The sequence below is a fragment of the Pinus tabuliformis genome, chromosome 8 (assembly GCF_031772625.1).
Source record: "Pinus tabuliformis cultivar Carrire ecotype Pingquan chromosome 8, CPIR1, whole genome shotgun sequence".
In the NCBI taxonomy this organism is placed as follows: Eukaryota; Viridiplantae; Streptophyta; class Pinopsida; order Pinales; family Pinaceae; genus Pinus; species Pinus tabuliformis.
Window position 1 is genome coordinate 1,619,888,373 of NC_142294.1, and position 6,474 is coordinate 1,619,894,846.

The window sequence follows — 6,474 nt, forward strand, 5'->3', positions numbered from 1 at the left end:
TATATTAAAAATAAACTAACCATGTAGTAAATTTTTCTGGTTTAAACAGTAAAAAAATTGCAGGGCCACCCATGTCGCAAGAAATGCCACAAGAATATTTGAACCAATAGTCTCCGTCACTTTTTATGAACTTTAATCTTCTTTGAACTACAACATGAGCAGATTTCACTACTTTCTTTGATCAAATCTAGATAGGTGGCACATACAATTCTCCACATTACAACATATATGATCCATTGCCTAGTGAACAGAAGGAACAGCACTAATGACTTTGATCAAATCTAGATAAGTGGCACATACAATTCTCCACATTACAGCATATATGATCCATTGCCTAGAGAACAGAAGGAACAGCACTAATGACTCTGGTCTGCTTTCGGCATCTTTGAAATATGCTATCGTACAATATATCGAATTGTACCCCTGCTCTTTCTCGGTGGATAACAAAGAGAATGTGATCAGCTTCCACAATTGTATAGTACCTGTCAATCTCACAAATTAGAAATCTTAATTAGGTCTTTCTCAAAGCTTGAGACAAGTTATTTTCTGGTTCTTACCAAACGCCTGGTTGCAACGAGTGACCATCCGTTAATTCTGGACCTAGCAAGCAGTGGGGATGGGGCTCAGGAAAGCGGGGATAAAGCATCGAGATTGTGTTTAATGCTCCATCATTGTCTTGCCAATCCTCGTCACTGTTAAGAAATTTAGGGTTAATAGTAGTAACAACATAACCAATTGCTCAAGCAAGCAGGAAAGAAATCTGTCTGTTCAATAATCACTCACTTGTAACCTTTGTAAGGAAGTGGCACATTGCTGGGATAGCACCACTGGCTCATCTGCAGTGTCCTAATAAAGAGAAGAGGATGAATTTCAGACAGACTTGAAGGCATGGTGACTCCAAACAATTTTCGTGTCTTTCTTGTGGCATAGCTGTTTCAAGCAAAAGTGGTTTGAAACATCAATGTTTAGTCAATCCTTCAATTCAGAATTTTTAACCACCACTAATGCATATTACATGCATTCTACGTAAAACTATAATTGCTTCCAATGAAACATGAGGACTTGAATGTAACAAGTACTATGGGCTTTGAACATCTCTATCTTATTTTCAAGGATAGACTTGTCTCTATCAAATGTGGGCCAAAAATGCAGCAGTCCCCACCTGAAATAGTAGGTATTTGGAAAAGTCTGGAGTTTGGAATTGATTTCAACTGAGACCTGTAGACTTAAATCTACAAGAGTCCAATCATCTGAAGCAAAAGGTCCAACATTTTTCGCCAAGTCATGTTAAAATGATCAAACCCAAAGTTGTAGTAGCTTTTCAGCCAAGCAATGTCCAACCAATCATATATAATAACTCCCACACGACACAGCTGTAACAGAGAGAAGGGTTTGATTGTCTTTCCATCTTCTGGCCTACAATCCCCCAAAAGAGAAGGATGTTTAAGCACAGGTATCAAAATAGGTGACATGGAAACAATTATGTCAGTAGAAACAAGATATATGCCCAATAGACAATCAATATGAACCCAGCAAAAGAGTAATAAATGCTTCATAGAAGGCTGAGATATACAACATTTGTTACTCTACTCCTATCTGATGCTCCAAATTCATAATTGTATATCCCATTTGTGGAAGACATTTCATAGTTAAAGCCTGAACTCTTATATTCATTTACCTTGCTCATAATTCTTGCCAAAGCGCGGATGGCCATATTGGGCATTGTGTTCTTCGCCATAATCTACTGTTCCACCTTTTAAGTAGTAGAAAAGCTCTACTACTATCTGATGCTCCAAATTCATAATTGTATATCCCAGCCTGTACAGCATTTATTACTCTACCACTAGGTATATATTCATTGCCCAATACTAATACCTAGTTCGGGAGTCTGAAATTCCAAAGCAAGAACAGGGGAACTCTGAAAAGAAATCATAAAACAAACAAGCAAACCATTTCTAAGAAACTCACTGCACTCCGTCCAGGTAGACACGAGTTGTTCCATTGAGAGCACCAGATAAAGAGGTAACACTCAGCACCCAACCTTCGGAAGTGCTATCATGTCCCTGGAATGTCTGCATAAAGATAATTCTAGCACCGTAAAGGCACAATTTTTCAACTTTCCAGCATTGCTACCAACGGAAAAGCAAATTTAGGCTGAACTAATGAGTGACTGGATTACCTTTTCAGCAAGCATATTGTGCAGGACCCTGACAACTTGAACCCCAGAAGAGTGCCCAACAAAGTGTACTGGATGTTTCTCATCCCATTCAGAATAATAGCCTGTAAAAATTCAGATCAAAGCAATGAATGCTTCTAGTTTCAACCAAGATATTTTGTGGAAGACATTTCATAGTTAAAGGCTGAACTCTTATATTCATTTACCTTGCTCATAATTCTTGCCAAAGCGGGCATGGCCATATTGGGCACTGTGTTCTTCGCCATAATCTACTGTTCCACCTTTTAAGTAGTAGAAAAGCTCTCGAGCCCTGCGAAAACACAAGCAAAGAAAGTTGCTAGTGCCAGTATTAAAGAAGTGCATCCGACATTTACGGAAATTTCCATAAAACCCATGCAGGTAAGAGAAACGCCCAGTATTTAACCAGAATGCCAATACTGTGACAAACATCAACGCCACTGGAAAACGCCAAACGACAGAGGAACAAACATCTAAACAATACAATAGCCGAACTTACCAAAGCGACACCAGACAGTCAAGGCATACAAGCCCGACCTGGAACAATAGAACCGCAACCAAACGTTTGCTATACAGTTAACCGAGCAGGCAGGAACCACATTCTGTTTTCACCGCAGACAATACAATACAGTAGCCGAACTTACCAAAGCGACACCAGACAGTCGAGGCATACAAGCCGGACCTGGAACAACAGAACCGCAACCAAACGTTTGCTATACAGTTAACCGCATTCTGTTTTCACCGCAGACAATACAACAAACACAAAGGAAAAATCGTAGAGATTGCAGAGCTAAACAACCAAGTAACAATAACAACCCAAACGCCGCGAACAGGGTAAAACCCAAGCCGAGCAACTTTCCACGATCTCGAGGCTGTCCCTCCATAAGACCACCACAGTACATGCCGTCCGCGTGGGAGCCGCAGGACCACGTGGCCTCCACCTCGAACCACGCGAAGCCAGCAATAAGACCCCAAAACCTTTCCTCGCCCAAAACCTTAGTTTGACTTAGGAAATTGCCTTAATATTTCGGAAAATCGGCTAGGTCAACGCGCGGTCAGCGATCTATCGATCGCATATAGTCGCCGGCACAGTAGCCGAACTTACCAAAGTGACACCAGACAGTCGAGGCATACAAGCCGGACCTGGAACAACAGAACCGCAACCAAACGTTTGCTATACAGTTAACCGCATTCTGTTTTCACCGCAGACAATACAACAAACACAAAGGAAAAATCGCAGAGACTGCAGAGCTAAACAACCAAGTAACAATAACAACCCAAACGCCGTGAACAGGGTAAAACCCAAGCCAAGCAACTTTCCACGATCTCGAGGAGGGACAGCTCTCCGCCCATAAGACCACCACAGTACATGCCGTCCGTGTGGGAGCCGCGGGACCACGTGGCCTCCACCTCGAACGATGCGAAGCGCGCAATAAGACCCCAAAACGTTTCCTCGCCCAAAACCTTAGTTCGACTTAGGAAATTACCTTAATTTTTCGCAAAATCGGCTCGGTCAACGCGCGGTCAGCGATCTATCGATCGCATATAGTCCCCGGCAGGGAAGTTCGGGAGTCTGAAATTCCAGAGCAAGAACAGGGGAACTCTGAAAAGAAATCATAAAACAAATAAGCAAACAATTTCTGAGAAACTCACTGCACTCCGTCCAGGTAGACACGAGTTGTTCCATTGAGAGCACCAGATAAAGAGGTAACACTCAGCACCCAACCTTCGGAAGTGCTATCATGTCCCTGGAATGTCTGCATAAAGATAATTCTAGCACCATAAAGGCAGAATTTTTCAACTTTCCAGCATTGCTACCAATGGAAAAGCAAATTTAGGTTGAACTAATGAGTGACTGGATTACCTTTTCAACAAGCATATTGTGCAGGACCCTGACAACTTGAACCCCAGAAGAGTGCTCAACAAAGTGCACTGGATGTTTCTCATCCCATTCAGAATAATAGCCTATAAAAATTCATATCAAAGCAATGAATGCTTCTAGTTTCAACCAAGATATTTTGTGGAAGACATTTCATAGTTAAAACCTGAACTCTTATATTCATTTACCTTGCTCATAATTCTTGCCAAAGCGCACGGCCATATTGGGCACTGTGTTCTTCGCCATAATCTACTGTTCCACCTTTTAAGTAGTAGAAAAGCTCTACTACTATCTGATGCTCCAAATTCATAATTGTATATCCCAGCCTGTACAACATTTATTACTCTACCACTAGGTATATATTCATTGCCCAATACTAATACCTAGTTCGGGAGTCTGAAATTCCAAAGCAAGAACAGGGGAACTCTGAAAAGAAATCATAAAACAAACAAGCAAACAATTTCTGAGAAACTCACTGCACTCCGTCCAGGTAGGCACGAGTTGTTCCATTGAGAGCACCAGATAAAGAGGTAACACTCAGCACTCAACCTTCGGAAGTGCTATCATGTCCCTGAAATGTCTGCATAAAGATAATTCTAGCACCGTAAAGGCACAATTTTTCAACTTTCCAGCATTGCTACCAACAGAAAAGCAAATTTAGGCTGAACTAATGAGTGACTGGATTACCTTTTCAGCAAGCATATTGTGCAGGACCTTGACAACTTGAACCCCAGAAGAGTGCCCAACAAAGTGTACTGGAAGTTTCTCATCCCATTCAGAATAATAGCCTGTAAAAATTCATATCAAAGCAATGAATGCTTCTAGTTTCAACCAAGATATTTTGTGGAAGACATTTCATAGTTAAAGGCTGAACTCTTATATTCATTTACCTTGCTCATAATTCTTGCCAAAGCGGGCATGGCCATATTGGGCACTGTGTTCTTCGCCATAATCTACTGTTCCACCTTTTAAGTAGTAGAAAAGCTCTCGAGCCCTGCGAAAACACAAGCAAAGAAAGTTGCTAGTGCCAGTATTAAAGAAGTGCATCCGACATTTACGGAAATTTCCATAAAACCCATGCAGGTAAGAGAAACGCCCAGTATTTAACCAGAATGCCAATACTGTGACAAACATCAACGCCACTGGAAAACGCCAAACGACAAAGGAACAAACATCTAAACAATACAGTAGCCGAACTTACCAAAGCGACACCAGACAGTCGAGGCATACAAGCCCGACCTGGAACAACAGAACCGCAACCAAACGTTTGCTATACAGTTAACCGAGCAGGCAGGAACCGCATTCTGTTTTCACCGCAGACAATACAATACAGTAGCCGAACTTACCAAAGCGACACCAGACAGTCGAGGCATACAAGCCGGACCTGGAACAACAGAACCGCAACCAAACGTTTGCTATACAGTTAACCGCATTCTGTTTTCACCGCAGACAATACAACAAACACAAAGGAAAAATCGCAGAGACTGCAGAGCTAAACAACCAAGTAACAATAACAACCCAAATGCCGCGAACAGGGTAAAACCCAAGCCGAGCAACTTTCCACGATCTCGAGGAGGGACAGCTGTCCGCCCATAAGACGACCACAGTACATGCCATCCGCGTGGGAGCCGCGGGACCACGTGGCCTCCACCTCGAACCATGCGAAGCCAGCAATAAGACCCCAAAACCTTTCCTCGCCCAAAACCTTAGTTCGACTTAGGAAATTGCCTTAATATTTCGGAAAATCGGCTAGGTCAACGCGCGGTCAGCGATCTATCGATCGCATATAGTCCCCGGCAGGGACTAATAAGAGTTTAATGAGACTTATGGACATGACATCCTTTTAAATTACATTGAAAAATAAAAAGAGTATAATTATCTTTGAGATAAATCTCCATCTTTTATCGTGATTATTATTAAAAAAAATCCTTCAGATCAAATCTCAACCATCCACTTAATAATTATTGATCATCAAATTAAAATTGCAAAAGTTTTATTTCAAAATAGGCATGCCTATGAACGTATTTACAACAAAAGCCACGTGGTGTCACTACTCTTGTTTTTTTGTACAAGTGGTTTTTTTTTTTACATAGTGTATGAAGATCCAACGACAGCGATGGCATTGGAAGTCAATTTATGATGAGCATATGGGAGATATATTGTCCCAATCTTAAGTGATTTAATTAGACATATATTGTTCCAATCTTCAAAGGTCTAATTAGTTAAGTGATGGTTTTATTGGTTTTTTATAAAATTGTACTTTTAATGCTTCATTGAAGAAGGCCAACAGAGCACAATTTCCTCAAACTATATTGGATTCAATAGTGCACCAAAGGACAATGGATGATGAGAGACCTCGGGCATTGGAGCCCTACCTGGCGACGGGGTGACGTCTACAAAA

The 6,474-nt window shown here is 41.4% G+C and overlaps 1 pseudogene across 1 annotated transcript; it reads right to left on the reverse strand.

Moving 5' to 3' along the window:
- Positions 1–334: 334 nt before the first annotated feature.
- Positions 335–2,539, reverse strand: LOC149242299 (uncharacterized; annotated as a pseudogene). The gene is made up of 7 exons (XR_016246005.1): positions 2,383–2,539; positions 2,180–2,280; positions 1,969–2,072; positions 1,163–1,416; positions 784–930; positions 558–692; positions 335–482 (listed from the first exon to the last, which is right to left on the reverse strand). The product of XR_016246005.1 is annotated as an uncharacterized LOC149242299 (transcript).
- Positions 2,540–6,474: the final 3,935 nt, after the last annotated feature.